Here is a 16,779-nt window from a genome sequence, read left to right as displayed (position 1 = left end):
CCCATGTGGGATCTCCTAATCCTCTATAACACCAGTTCTAGGAAATCTGTCATTCACTTCTGGTATTTGCATACATGTGGCATAGATGTAAGCAAATCAATCATACACATCAAATAAACAATAAATGTCTTCCTCTCTCCGTGTGTGTGTGTGTGTGTGTGTGTGTGTGTGTGTGTGTATTTCATTATGGGAAAATGAAAACTTATACTGCTTTTTAAAATGACAGTTGTCATTGTCACTTGCAATATAGCTTTTATTTAAATTTTATGACGTAGAAGACACACACAAAAAAGGTTTCTATTTTGAACATTGGTACCTAGGACCATCCAAGATGGAAGTGTTTTAAGTAATTCATGATTGCAGTAAAATTTGTGCAAGGTAGCTGTCCACAGCCTTTTTTAGGTGGGTTTTCTGATCACTACCTGGCTTGTATAGGAATGATAGCAATGAAAAAAGACCGAGTAAAGGAATTAACTTGAGCTAATTACAGTATTTCTCATAGAATCAATACTTTAAGACACAGGGACTCATTGATGCTAGTGGACAATAGAATTGGAATTAGATGTATCAGTTCAAGTAACAAATGCAGATTCACCTGTAACCAAAATGGACAAAATACAAAGTAGCAGAGACAAGGTAGCTTATCTCCTACTTTAGAAACAGAGAGCTTGGTCTCATTGCTTGATATTTTTGCTAGATTTCAGGTATCCCCATGCGGCTTAGCTCCATTCCATCTTTTACATCTTTAAGTGCCTGTGATTGTACTAAGTTTAGCTTAAAGTAAATTTCCCCTTAATACCAGATAGCTCAAATGGGCTTTATTCCTTGATCCTAGGTTGCTGTGCTACTTAAAAATGCACCCTGTACCTGACGTTAACTAGTTTTTCCCTCTTGTGTAAATGGACTATTAACTCCTTATGGAGAAGTGTCAATTACATTGGCAGTGCTCCCAATGTTCAAACTGAGAATGACAACAGAACTGCTTCTAAGATCCTGCAAATTCTTGATCAACTGCAAATACAAAATATCAGAAGTTTTGTTCACAAACAGCCAGGAGGACCCCAATACATTTAAGGCTTCAGACTTTTCACCTCCATTAATTGGAATGGTATACAAAGACCTTTAAAGGTCTCTCTCATCTCAACAGGATTCTGAACAAGTCATTTGAAATGTCTTGAGACAAATTCATAACCGTCTGCACAAGAAACCTTTTGCTGCTGTCACTGGCAGTTTGACCTAAAGGCCTAAGAATTAAAGGGGTATCAATGCATTTTGTTGAGTTACTTCAATCTGATCAGAACACTTTAGCTTTTTCCCTTCTGAGAGTGGGTTGGAGAGGCGGGGGTGTGAGTCTTTGGTAACACTTTGATGTTCCAACTCATACTTGGAGATTTTAGTTACAGAGTTTGAGTTAGAAGAAACTTAGTCCAATTTTAATTTCTCTTTATGCTTGTACTCTTGTCTCTTTCTCTGGTCCCTTTCTATTTCTTTCCTCACATGGCTGTGAGTTTGAGTCTATTCTGTTCTACAAGAAGAGTTCAGATTTGTTACAAGGAGAATCACTGCCTGGGGGTGGTGGGAGGAGAATGGGGGTGGAGAAGCATTCACACTTAAAGCAGATGCTAGAGAGAATGTAGTGGCACTCTTCTGTGTTCCATGAAGCAGCTGAGAAAGGAAGAACACCACTTGAAGAGGACAGTGGACTTTATATTTGTCTCAAAACAAAGAAAGGACAAAAACCACAAACAAACAAAAAACCAAACCATAAAACCAAGTTGGCAACATTGATTATTTTAACCATTGTACTTTGGAGTCTTAATATAACATTATGTACATTGTTTCTGTGACTAAATCAGTCTGTGTGGGATTTGGGGGGGGTAGAGGCACTGGGAAGTTATAATAGATAAATGAGCAATTAACTAGAACCTTATAGGGAGAAGAGCCAGAGACTTTGTAACACCAGTGGCTTTGCAATAGCTTAGAAATGAGTAACATTTCCCCCAAAGTCCTACATAGTTGCAATTTTTCATTGTTTATATTCACAGTAAAACATTCTTACTGTGTAGATTAAGATTCATCACTGGGTAAATCATTTTTTTATAATGTTTCAAGTATCGAGGAAAAGAATCCTAGCACATTCTTTTGTTCTAAGGCAGCACCATTTGAGAATAAGAGGATACTATCAATAATAATTTCAACAAGCATGAAACACTGAACCTCACAAATAAGGCCTTAATTGCCACCATTTCGTCCTTGAAAATAGTTTTCTTTTTGCCAACTTTACACTCAAAACAATAGGAATACCCACTGAGTAGCTATCAAAACAGATTCCAAATAAAAAACATCCTTTAGAACTGAGAATTATTCTGTTTCAACTTTTCTTTTTAAATATTTAATATACATTTGAAATTATGCATATGGTTGTGGTGTGTGTATATGAGTGCAGTGTTGGAGATTGGTTTTAAAGCTTTGGTCCAATCAGAAATCTGTGCATCCAGGTGCTGAAGGTCCTTGTCCCCAATTAGTTTTTGATTTATCAATAAAATTAGTTTTGATCATGCTGAATAGCTGGGCATGAGGAGAGATACTGAGAGGGACATTGAGAGTTTCCCCAGGTAGGGTACAGAAAGGAAGTAGAGAATCTTCATGACTCTGGGAAGAAGGATGGGATGCCAGAGTGACAGCAAACAAGGCCAACCAACAATGTGAGAATACAGGTAAGTGGTTACTGGCCATTTCCCTGATTGGGCCTGGGGTAATAGGGGGAGGTTAAGGAGTGCCAAGCCTTCTGAGTAGCCAAGGCAGTTTAAAAGTGAGCTAGTGTCTCTCTCTCTCTCTCTCTCTCTCTCTCTCTCTCTCTCTCTCTCTCTCTCTCTCTCTCTGTGTGTGTTTCATCTGCAGATTCAAAAATAGCTCCTGGGCAGGTATGCACATGTGATCCACCAGGAGCTAAAGCAATGTAGCAAAAACCCTGACTGCAACAGTGCAGTGTCAGAGGAAACAAAGGGAGTGTCAGATTCATTGGAGCTGGAATTAACAGTGATTGTGAGTTGTGTGATATGGGTGAAAGAATTTGATGCAAGTGAACATGTCAAAATACTTTCTCCATTCCATCTTTAACAGATATTTCATTATCAGTTTGGGGTCAGCACAAATAATAATCTAAGAAATATTCTTATTCATTATTCAAGGTACACAAAAATACGAAATTCCAAAGAAACAATATAGTTCACTGTAGTAGAACTAATTTAAACTTATCACTAGCTTACTACTAAATGAGATAGACTATGGTTCTTTTATTTGGCTTTGATAATTACTAGGGGGGTTATCCATAATTCACATTACTAACTGCTGGCTGGTCTGGCTACATCCCTAGCAGTGTACCCCAATTACTTGCTCTTTCACCTGGGCATGTGATCATGGTCCATCTCCCCTCATGATGGCTTCTTCTCTTCTTCTTATTTCTTCTTCTTCCTTCTCCTCCTTCTCCACCCCAAGCAGGTAACTTAAAAGCTACCTACTCCTAATCCATCCAGTAAGTGGCTGTAGCCAATTGTATTTAACAGTAGTATTAAATTAAGGAACAAGTTTTGGAAAACAAAAGCTCGTAAACATGAGAACTCATCATATGCCTAGACCTTTGGGTACAGAATTTAGAATTACAGCACACAGCAACAGAACAAACCTCAAAATTTCACTATTGGCACTTAAGATGAACAGCTCTATGATATGACATGATTCTGTGGGGTAATTTCTACACTTGAAGCCTGTTCAAAATGACAGTTCTCAGGGTCCACAGCAGCCAGACCTGATGAATTAGAAAGTCTAGAGGTGGAGTGCCTCAGTCTTTGATCATCCCTCTATGTTATTTGTTACAAGTCATGGTAGTAAACTTGGCTGCACACTGAAACTGTTCAAAAATCTTATAAACCAGTCCTAAGATCCTTGCTTGGGATACCCTAACATGAAGTATGAAGACTATGAAATTCAGTCTAATTACCTGCCTGTGGATGTGAGGGACAACAGGAGGATTTGGGGATAACTTCCTTTATTGTTCTTTGCTTTGCTCATTTTTCTTACTGAGCTAGAAATTTACTATTGTTCAGGCAGCAGGATCTCTCTTAGGCATGTTTTTTTTTTCTCTGTAGTTCTCTAGGCAGATTTTTATCCCTAGTAGGAGTCACATCTCTGCTTTAGAGAGGATTGGCAGCTAATACCATTACAAGTATCTCTTTCTTTCTGTCCTCTTTATATTCCACTATTCATTATTACAACCTTCACCACAGTTCAGCTCCATCAGGAAAATATAAAAAGGAAAAATAGGTTAACTAAACTGTACAATGTACGGACAATGAAATGTTTCAGAAAACTGGAACTGTTTTTTCTTTCATGCTGAATTGTCATCTAAAATTAATCTCTTGTTGTAAGAATTTACATAGAATAAAAAACTGAAGTAAAAGGTAATTTGGGACAAAAGGAGTTATTCACCATCCAGTTATTCACCATCCTAAGTCATATAAAACAGCCTCCATCTGAAAGTATTAGCACTTATTGCCCTCTGAAAAGTATACTCTTACCTTGTTTTGTGTCTAGTAGAGATCATTTTGCCTGCTAATCATTTATTTCTCACTAAAAGAAGTTCTTTTCTCGAAGAAGGCTATTGATAAGGTGTTTTAACAATAAAAATGTACTTTAAACAAATGAAGAGAAATGAATTGTATGTTCAAATATTCTGGGAAAGAATGTGGGCACTGCTCTTCTGATGCTTGTTTCTGTTTCTAAGGAATTATTTAAGAATTTGAAATAAATCAACAAGATCAGATTTTTTTTTTTTTTTTAAAAAAAAAAAAGGTTCATAGTATTTTGCCTGCTAAAGTACCCTTTAAAACAAAGACAAAGTGTTTTGTTTAGTTGGTTGTTTGGTTGTATGATTGATTTGGGTTTTTTGTTGTTGTTGTTGTTGTTGCAGTATGCAGTCTTCTACAGAAAAGCCATATATATGGATTTTAAGATGGGAGAGAGAGCTATAGAGAAACAATATGAAAAGAAGTCAAACTTTTCTATCCTTAGGGCTGAAACTAAAACTAAGTTTTTATTTCCACTTGACATTGCAATGTTCTGAGGGCCCACAAGGGCATCACAGGGTCTCTGAGTATCTTCTGATTGTAATAGAGATCTCACAGCTCCAAATTCAGATCATCATGCCTGTTCATAGCACAGTAACTCTCTCTCTGAAGCTGAAAGAACTCCATTTAAGATTTAAACCTTGGAAAGTATTCCCTTAGGAAGCCTATCTTGGCTGTTATTTGAAACAGAAAAATAGTTTCTCTCCTTCATGATATAGTATATTTACTAAGGGCCACTTTGCAGTTAAATAAAGTAAACCCCACAAGTTCCTTCTTCTCCTTATTTTCAGCTCCCCCAGTCATAGTGCTCTCAGCTTCTGGGGTTACCTCTGTCAGCTGTGCAGCCCACAGTACAAAGACTTGCTTTCTCACTGGCTAAGTTTAAGGGCAAAATTTTGATTTCTTTGACAACCTGGTTTATTTTTAGAGATATTAGGATGAGTCACCTCTCCTGACATTTGTTTCTATAAAAACTGACTTTAAAATGTCACACTTCCAACTCTTTTCAAAAAGAGAAAATCTGGAAAAAAAAAAAAAAGCAACTGAACCCAAAGAGGACTCCAGTTGAGAATTCTTTCATATTGCCTGTCTGTCTGCTCCCCTTTACTTCCTGACATGATGGGTAGGCTTTTTCTGACTACCTCCTATGCAAGCTACATTCCTTAGGTGTGTGTGAGTGTGATCTGACCAGAGATATCTGAAAGAATAAAGATGGTTATCAAATTAGCTGTGACATATTTGTGTCCTTGTATCCACATGTGAATGAGTGACTACAATGTTAGTAGCTGTCAAATTACACATATGGCCCATTTGATACCACTTCATTTAAATATTTACTGTACATGTTTCAAGAATTCTCTGCAATGTGTGTGTGTGGGGGGGTTGACATAATATTGAACACATTACTCCTTCATTTGATTTTCTTTAGTTGTATCAGAGCAGTTGGGGAGGCAAATGCAAGTGGGTGTCTATGAGTTCAAGGCCAGCCTAGTCCACTTAGCAAGTTCCAAGCCAGCCAGAGCTACATAGTGAGAGTCTTTCTCTGTCTCTCTGTCTCTGTCTTTCTCTGTGTCTCTCTGTCTCTGTCTCTGTCTCTGTCTCTCTCTCTCTCTCTCTCTCTCTCTCTCTCTCTCTCTTTCACACACACACACAGGCACACAATGATAAGTGATCAGAAGGTCAGGTAAACAAGAATTTCTGATTGATTTTCATATAATGTAGAAAAATATAATTTCCAATAAAAATAGATAAAAGGAGGGGAGAAAGATCATATAAAAATATGAGCAGTTTAAAACAAAATGCGCAGCTGGGATTATAAGGATTTTCTTTGTCAAAAATTTTCATTTCCCATGTATTTCTTTTAAATGAAAAGAATATTATAAACTTCTGCTGTTTTAACATCTAAGTCCAGGCCTGTATGTAGCTATACATTTAAATATACATTTTAAAACATCCTTAGACTTAGTTGTCTCTCCCTCAGGACTCTGCTCTGACCTACGCTCTCATTCTTTTCACCACTTAAGCCACCCAGCTCAATATTTCCTTTTTGCTCCTTCAATCATCTCTATTCTATTACCTTTATCTCTTAAGACCTTTCACTGAATATGCATTAATGGTCCTTTTCTGGTTCTCTAAATTCTGCAAGAGCTCTGAAGTAAACATGCAAATCTAGAAATATAGTCCCAAGATTGTACATGTGACATTTTTTTCCATATAGTGTTTGCCAGTTCTATCCACTTACCTTCAAATTAGTTTTGTGTCTCTTTACTGCTGAATAAAATCCCATTATGTAAATACCATATTGTCATTATCCTTTAATTGACAGACATTTAGGCTGTTTCCATGGTTTAGCTATGGTAAATAGAAGGTTAAGCATGTATGTGTGTAATAAAAAATAGAATATTTTGGTTATATGACCAGAGTGCCCAGCCTGATATTGTTGAGTTCTGTGGTAAATTTTCTCATTTTCTGAAGAACTACTACATTGATTTTAACACTAGGTACATCAAATTGTACCCCACCAACAGTGCATGAGAGATCTCTGTTTTACATACCACTGACAAGATTTAAGGCCCTTTTTAAAAAATATCATAGTCATGCTGACTGGGATAAGATGAAATTTCAAAGTAGTTTTAATTTCCATTTCTCTAATAGGTAAGAATGGTGTATATTTAAAAAAAACATTCCTTCCAGCATCAGCATGTTCCAAGGTGCTTACCATAATCTTCAATAAAAGTACAGACCATGGGTATCAACACAGTTCTCAGAGGCTGCACAGGCTGCCAGATATCACTATGAACTCAGGTGACAGCACAGGACACTCACTAAATGAATATGGTCTCTGAACGCAGCATGACTCATGGACACCAAGATAATCAACAGGCAGCAGCTCAGGCCAAGTCTATTCACATTGGCATTTAGTGATAACACGAGCCATGGCCATTAACACAGACCTAGAGTACAGTAGGACCATGCAGCTCCAACTTTTATTTGATTTTTTTTTTTTTTTTTTGGTGTCGATGGTATTGTTTGTTTTTGTTTTTAGTTCCTTTATATTGTAGACTCCAATGACCTACTGATTTGTAAGCTCCATGCTGGTACAGATGTTCAAGAGCTTTGAAGTAAGCTGAATTTTATTGTATTTTAGTATTCTCAGGAAATGAAAATGAAGGAATTAATTAATGAGAAAATTGGTAAGTCTTCAAGTAAATTGTGGTAGTGTTAATATGGTAGAAGAAATGATTAGCTTTAATTGTCAGCTTGACAAAAACTAGAATAAACTGAGAAGGAACTCAACTGAGAAATGGCTTTGTTCCATCAGACTAGATGTGGGTCATAGTAATGAGTTGCAAGTAAGTAACAGTAGTCATTATAGGGGGTTAGCCTCTATTGCTAGGTATTGAGTGTTGAGAGTGTTCTACAACTGTTGAAATGACTTGCAGGGAGAAGGATTGACAACTAGATGAGCAATTAGGGCATATTAAATTAGTCTAAAGATTAAAAATGGCAGTCAGGGCACACAACATAAACTGATACAGCAAAGAGTATGTTCCACATTTCCTAATGGAAAATTTATACAAGATTATTAACAATAAATCTGAATAAAGAGAGATGAGGTCTTGCCTTGCTTCATCATCTTTCAGAGAGTGGAAGCCCAGGGCCTTAGTAGCTTTATATTGAGCCTTATACAGCAGAATCAAGACGGTCCTGAGTTATTACAAAGAAGTCACTGTCAATTCAGCAAGTTTTTAAATGTAAACTATTGCACATATCCAGGTAAGGCAGAATGCTCCCCTCTGCAATTTCAGAGTACTTACAGTAGAGATTTATCTAAAGCTGTGAAATACATTGTTCAGATTCAAGTTCATCTGCTTAGAGGGACAGGATCACTCAGAAACCAATCTTCTGGATTTAGACACAGACAGCAGCCAAATGCAGATGAGACAACTATAAACCAAAGAAAGTGATTACGGTACATCTGGAAGAAATTTTAGGACGCAGGGTCTCTGTTTTTTACCCCTTGTGTGGAAAAAACAAAGCAAAACAAAAAAAAAATCCACAACAACAACAACAACAAAACAAGGTATGCATTTATAGTAAGCCTCTTGCAACCCAAATTAATACCACCTCTCTTGGTCTATCAAAGTCTTTTTGTAGCATGGGGAACTTTCTCATCTGTCTTGTCTAAATGATGTTCTTTACTCCACTGTTTCATCTAAGAATTCAGAGTTGAACACAGATATCACTGTGCTGGTTTTTACATTGTGCCCTACATATGTATATATGGAACTGAGACTGAATCTAGAATTCACCTTCTCCCAACAAGGGCTGGTTGTATACCACAAGTTTACTTCGTATTTATAATCTCACTGGTTCGAGCTTCTCAGCGGTGGGAATACAGATATTATCATCATTCCAGTTCCTGAACTTCCTTGTGTTCTGACTCCAGTTCCTGTTATAAAGAGTAAATTTAAATTCTATATTTTACAAACTTGATCGAGGTGATTTTCCTTGTTGTTTTGTTTTGCTTTATTTTTGTTTGTCTGATTAACTGAAATGTTCTTGGAAGAGAAACTAGTGTGTGGTTTATGTTATGATTTTCTTTATTCTTTTGAAGCATCACTGGTCATTCTTAAAAGTGGTGCTGCCTTTGGAAGGTTTTGAGTAGTGGAGTCACTTAGTATTGCTTCTATGAGGAGGAGGAATATCATTACTTCTCAGTTTAATTCTTCAGCTTTGGAATGGCATCCCAAGTGACATGATTCTTCTCACATAGATAAAACACTTGCATTTAGATGTGGGGTGAAATGAGTGTTTATCTTCATGAATCTATTACCAAGGAATATGATTGTTAGATGACAAATGATCTTCATATAAGGAATTTTTTCTGTGTTTGAGTTCATATGTCCTTCTAGAGAAATGTGATCATTTCAAGATCTCTAAATGCTGACTGGTATACTTGTGCTCTCATGTGTGTCCAAGCTCACAGGCATATGATTCATTGGTCTTCTTTGCTTTTTCAATAAAAATCAAGAGTTTTCTTCTTAAATATCTGTGGATTGCCCTTTAGAGCTAAGTAAAAGCCTTAGGGCCAATGTGAAATAATTGAGAGGCACAACACCTGTTTTTAAAAGTTGTACTTGATAAAAACTTGAAACTCAGGATTTTATTGATGATTCAGACATTGGAAGGTTTAGTTCTCAATTTTATAGTTTGATTTTCAAGGCAGAAACACAAGTAAGTTTTTTTTTTGTAATTATCCAATGTTTACTCTCATTTGATAATTTTAGATTTGTTATAAATACATTATATCACATAAGTTTATAGTAAGCGGATGAAAAATGGGTATGAGGAGAAAAATGTAATCTAAGTACACATTATTTAAATCCATTATCATACAATAAATTAACTCCATTTTAAATTTTTTCTCCTGTTTATTGAAAATAGATTAATCTTTTATACAGTACCTCCCAACCTCAGATTATCCCCTCTCTCCTTCTACCCAGGTCGCCTGCATCTTCCTCCCCACCACCACCCAATTCATTCCTCCTACATTTTCTTTTCATAAAAGAATAGGCATCCAAGAGACACCAGCCAAGCAGGACAAAAAAAAAAAAAGATGCAATAAAACAAAGTAGAAGTTCTAATATGAAGGCTAGACAATGCAACCTAGTAAAAGGAAAAGTCTCTAGAGCAGACAAAAGAGTCAGAGACACACCTACTCCCACTGTTAGGAATCTCACTAAATACATGAAGCTAAACGCTATAAAATATACACATAGGGCCTGGTGCTGCAGATGTAGCAGACCCATACGTTACCTTTCAGTCTCTGTCATCCAATGTGATCCCTGATTAGTTGATTCCATGGGCAATGTTTTCCTGGTGTTCTCCATTCCTCTCGGAATCTTACATCTCCACTCTTGCCCCCTTTGGAAAGATTCCCTGGTCTCCAAGGTGAAGGACCTGATGGAGAACTCCAATTTAGAGTCTGTGCATAAGTTTAGCTTCGGGTCTCTGCACCTCTCTCACTTGCTGCATGAGGAAGCCTCTTGGATGATGTCTGGGCATTACACTATTTTGTGAATAACATTAGAATTCATTTCATTATTTATTTACTTAGCCAGTTGTGTTTGGTTTTACCTTAATTTTGATGGCCAGGTTTCCCTTTCCAGAGCTTGAAGAATACCTTCTTGCCCCAAAGAGACTGGAACACAGGCAGGCACCAGTTCAATCTCTCAACTTTCAGTAAGCTGTGTAGAAATTTTCCTAGGCAATGGAGACCTACTAAGTTTTCAGAGAGTAACCTTCTGTCCTACCATCAGCCTGGGTTGTTAAGGGATCTCCACAGGAGTTCTTCAGGGTCAACAATTCAATCAAACATAGCCCAGTCCCACCACTGGAAGACATGACTGACTACGAATGGACAGTTCAGGTTCCATATCCTTTATTACCAGGAGTCCTCACTATTGTCAGCCTCATAGATTTCAGGAAGTTTCCACTGCAATAGGTTTCCACACCATCCCAACCTCCCCTCCCATTCCAGTTGCGTTTCTCTACAGTGTCTTCCTCCTTCCGCTCCACAGCTCTTTTTCACACAGACCTAGTCATCCTGCAGAATCTATTCTGTTTCCAGCTCCAAAGGAGGACCCTATAACCGTCCTCTGTTGTAGAAAATATTTACTCCCCCTTGGGATATTCTTGATCATTCAATTCCTAGATAAAAGGTACACACAACCTTTATATTTACAATAAGCCTTAACTAGCACTAGAGCTGCTTAACCAGCCTTAACCAGCTGCTATTGGAATCTACTCTCTTATCAATAACTCCGAGTTATTACTTACTATGTTTCATCTAATCTGCCAGGCCTCAGGGCCACATTTTTATGACTAACCTAACCCATGGCAGCTTCTGCTTTCTTCCTTCTTCATCTTCTCCTCTTTGTGGTCCTCCTTTGACCCCAAGCCTGGGAATCCTAAACCCCAGCTATGTCTCTTCTGCCCAGCTATTAGCTGTTGGCATCTTTATTTACCAATCCAAAATACCTTAGGGGTGAGGTAACATGCATCTCTCTCATCTTAGATGCCCACATATCAAGATCAAAACTCAATAATCCTCTTTGTTAACTTCTCAGGCTCTGTGGACAGTAGCTTGGTTATGATTGACTTAACAGCTACCATATTTGTCTTTCTGGATCTCACTCAGTATTATATTTTCTAGTTGCTTCCATTTGCCTGCTATACAATTTCATGATGTCATTTTTTAAAAGAGCTGAATAATACTTCATTGTATAAATGTACCACATATTCTTTATCCACCCTTCAGCTGAACAACATCTGTGTTGTTTACAGTTTCTGGCTATTATGAATGAATCCACAGTGAACATTGTTGAGCAAGCGTCCTTGTGGTAGAATGGAATATCCTTTTGATATATGCAAGAGAGTGTCATTGAGGTAGACCAAGCCCCAATTTAGTGAGGAGCTACAATACTGATTTCCATAGTGTTGTACAAGTTTGTACTCCCTTCAGCAATGGAGGAGAGTTTCCTTTGCTCCACATCCTCATCAGCTGTCTCACTTGTGTTATTAATCTTAGCCATCATGACAGGTGTAAAATAAAACCCCAAAGTAGTTTTCATTTGCATTTTGCTGATAGTTAACAATGTTGGACATTTAAAAAATGTTTTTCAGCTATTTGAGATTCCTCTATTAAGAGTTCTCTGTTTAAATATATACACCCAAGTTTTGAATTGGATTGCTTGTGTTTTTTACTATTCGTGGGACCATGCAAGGCAGCCTGATTTCTGGTTGAACTAGGTTTAAAACCCCAGTGACCCCGCAAGTGACCCCGCAGGGTCCCCTGCAAGAGACTGTAGGCATTTTGCCACTCTCCCAGACTCCAGGATCCTGACATAAGGCCACAGATTTATGTCCTTCAGTCACGTAGGGCAATGCCCCTACTAGCCCCTTCACAGGTAGAAGGCATGACCACAATTTCTGCCATGACAATAAATGTCTTAAAATCATGGACTGTCTCTATTCATCGAGATCTGCTGTGGGGAGTCATAGAGAAGGCCTTTGCTTACAGAGCCACCTTCTAATCTCCCTCAGAAGATCTCTCTGTGTTCCAACCACTGTGACCAAGCACGATGCCATTGACCAAGCCAAGCTGAGTCAGCTGCTACCAAGCCAATGCCTCTCTCCGCAGGGAGCAGCTAGAGCTTCTCTCCACCTCTCCCCTTCGGCCACAGTCCAGTCCAGTCCGTGGACCCCCATTTTGTTCGTAGCTCTTCTGCTCTTTCCAGCAGCGCCTGGGTACCCAAGAGCCTGAGAACCAGACAGTCCAAGGCTGTCCTTCAGGCCCTCCCCACCCCCAGATAGCTCCAGCTCTTCTGGGACCTCTGACTGTGCTCCCCAACACCTGGAGCAGTATCCCTGCAACACAGCCAGACACCCGCCAGGCACCAGCATGGGAGTCAAAGTTCCCTTGTGTCCTGTCTTCCTAAGTGGCCCCAGTCCCGTGAAGGGGCAGACGAGGGACCTCCACTTTGAAGGCCTAGGTATGCTCCTGGTTTGTGGCTCAGTCACTGGGAGCTCCCTGGAGTCTGGGTTAGTTGACACTATTGGTCTTCCTATTGGATTGCCATCCTCTTCAACTTCTTCAATCCTCTCCCTAACTCTTTCATAGGAGTTCCCAACCTCAGCCCAATGGTTGGCTGTAAGTATGCATATCTGTCTCTGTCAGGTGCTGCTAGGGCCTGTCAGAGGACATCCATGCTAGCCTCCTGTCTGCAAGCACAACATAGCATCAATGATAGAGTCTTAAAAAAAAAGCCCTTATTAGATCAGCCCATTTAGTGGAAAAATATTCAGTGAAATTAATGCATTAACTCAGCAACTAACTAAACCAAGCCAACATGACAGCTTAATGCCACTAGATTTTAAAATGTATTGAGTACCAACATGGAGTATTGCCTATGAATTAAAAACAGCATTCACTGCCGGGTGGTGGTGGCGCACGCCTTTAATCCCAGCACTTGGGAGGCAGAGGCAGGTGGATTTCTGAGTTCGAGGCCAGCCTGGTCTACAGAGTGAGTTCCAGAAACTTGTTTCCTGTCTTGAAAAAAAAAAAAAAACAAAACAAAACAAAACAAACAAACAAAAACAAAAAAACCAGCATTCACTACTAAAGTAAATATCTTATTTGAGAATAGGAGAGTTAAATTAAAACTATGAAATCTGAAGTTATAGTTTAAGAACATATATTCAGATTTGTGGTCTTCTCTCTTTTTATTTAGTCAATATTAAGAATACATCTATTTTAAATTTCATGAAAATTGTTTTTCTGAACTGAAATGCTAAGAGATATAAACCCAGGTCAGGTATAGCTCAGAATTAGCTTAAAGAATGAGAGGACAAGAAGTTTATGAAAATGAAGCCCCTCAATGTTCAACCATAAGGTTTCTCTATTATTTTGTTGATGAGGCAATGACTCTTACAGTGCATAGTGCCTACGTCAGGCCATATGTTACGTCTCTGAAGCATTTCACATGGAACTCTGGAGGTTTCCAACCTGTTTTCTAAGTGTCACGTCCCATTTATTCTCTACTCTGGTGGAGGTACTTTGTGAGTTGTCAAATGTCTTTTATTCAGTAACTAAAATAATTCTAGTTACTCCTTCTGATATTCATAGGAATTTTGAGGTATTGTAAAGAATAATCTTCTACAGAATGGCAAGTTTAAGATTTATCTATTTAAAGTGTTGAATTGGTATCTAGGTAATTAATTATTGGTGTAGCCCAGGCTGTCCTGGAACTCACTCTATAGAACAGACTGGCCTCGAACTCAGAAATCTGTTTGCCTCTGCCTCCCAAGTACTGGGATTAAAGCTGTGCGCCACCACTGCCCAGCTATATTTTCTATTTGTTTTATTTCAGCTATACATCAATGAAGTTAGTTAAAAACATGATGGCACTATTGGTCATTCAACTAGAGATATGTACTATCCGTACTATCCACTGAGTATTGATTGAATCATCTCTTTCAAAGATCATGATGAATATATACCTTCTGTAGACTAAATTCCGTACATTAATTCATCATAGTCTTTTGTTTCTCAAATGGTGACATATGAAAACACTGACAGTCTATCCATACTGGTTCATGTGAAATTTTGATGACACCTCATTTTCTTTTCATGCTCTTAATTGTTTGGTACACATGTTTAAGGTTTATTTTGTCTATTTCTTCTCTTAAATTTGAAACCGAATACCAATTTGTGTCATTTCAGGAAATACGTTCTGAGAAATATATCCTGCAGGGACTTTTTCACTTCTTTCACTTAAAGTGTTTTTACACATACTAAAGACAGCAACAGTGGACTAGATAAGCACATGAAAGAATATGAGACATCGTTCATCTAATTGACTCAAATATCATATGTCATCTGCCTGCATTTACTAGGATAAAAGAGAGCTTCAAACAGTTTTTCACCCATTTTCCACAAGTTTTTAGCAGAAATGGCTACTAAGGAGAAATAAAAACTTCCCTATCTGGTTGTAACAGCACTTGACAGTGTGGCTACACAGAAAACTAGACAGAAGAAAAACAGAGCTACAAACAGACTAGATATGCACTGTATAAAAAAAAAAGATATGCACTGTATAGAAAGGAAGTTCATAGTTTAAAAAGAGAACTCTACCAATAACTTCAGTGAAATGTACATTATTTTATCTCTCCTGCAAGGAAAAGTCAATCTATTTCTGTTTTATTCAAATAGCTAAAAATAGCATGAGCTGATGTCTTGATTATCTAATTAACTTAATTATTTTCTTATAAACATATAATTTTAGGCTTTCCTGGATGAATAATAATCAGAGGTCTTACAGGTTTCTTTTCAATTAGGAAAAAAAAAAAAAAAAACACTCACTGGCACCACCAGGTAGAGAGCAGTGATACTGCCTGCTAATAAGCAGGTATTAATTCAAGTCTGAGGCTCCAGACAAAGAGCACAATAGGTTGGGACTGCCTGCTTCCTATAGGCAGATGTTAGTGTAAGTTTGATTAATTTACTTTAAAGGTGGTACAATAAAGTCTGCAGGATATTCATGTTCTTTCTAATGTGGGCTCCATGGGAATATTTGGTTTTATCCTGGCATGACAGATTAGAAAAGCCTAAGAATAGGCCCAAACACTATTTGTTCAGTTCATTTTCTTTGTTTTGAAAAGTTTTATTTATCAAAATGGGTGTAATTTTGAGTTTTGTGGTTGTTTCATTATTCCTCTAGGAGAGAGAGCAAGCTGAAGGTTTTCCTGGTTACTGGCTGAAGGACATGCTGATTTGGGAGGAAGGTTTTATCTTTGTGTTTTTAGAAAACGTGAATAGACTCTGCATACCTTCCAGTTATATAGATCAGATTTGATAGAGGGAGACCTCCTGAAGAAATAAATTCTAGAGAATCAAACAAAAATGGTAAAGATTCTTTGTGCCATCCCTCACATGGCACGAATGAAGACTTACGATTGGTTATTAAAATTGGCTCATAAACAAAGACTGTCTTTCATATGCTCAAAAAGAGGAGCAGAATTTTATTCTAACTAGTCTGTACACCCTACCCAGACTAATACAATCCACACAGATATCTTCATGATACTTAAATTTTCTTTTGAGATTTGTATATTGCAGAATGTACAGCTTTGGTGAGATTCATCATCAGACATGCTGAACTGACCTGCTTAAACTCCTGATGTCATGGTTTTCAAATGGACCTAGTCAGAATGCAGACATCAAAGACTGTAACAATCAGTGTGGTTTTCTCAAGGCCTAACCAACTGTCTCATTTTCTCTACCAACCCCTACCCACCATCAAAGATATCTTAATGGCCATATTCAGCAGTAAAAAGTTATGAAGAGTTGTCATCCCAGTTCCATGAGCTTGGGAGTCTGGAGGTGCTTGTTGTAAGGTTATGTTTCTGGGGAATTTGGAAATGGTCATAATTTAACAGGGAGAAAGTAGTTAGAATTGATTGTGTAGCCATAATCTCATTTGGTAGTCTTTATAATTGTTACTAAGTTCAAGTTATAATTTCTTAGATTGGTGTAGAATTAATTTTGATACAGAATTAAGGTTTTCATTGGTATAAACTTCTTCTATTG

This window comes from Arvicanthis niloticus, chromosome 27 (genome assembly GCF_011762505.2).
Source record: "Arvicanthis niloticus isolate mArvNil1 chromosome 27, mArvNil1.pat.X, whole genome shotgun sequence".
Classification (NCBI taxonomy): Eukaryota; Metazoa; Chordata; class Mammalia; order Rodentia; family Muridae; genus Arvicanthis; species Arvicanthis niloticus.
Note: the sequence above shows the minus strand (reverse complement) of the source record.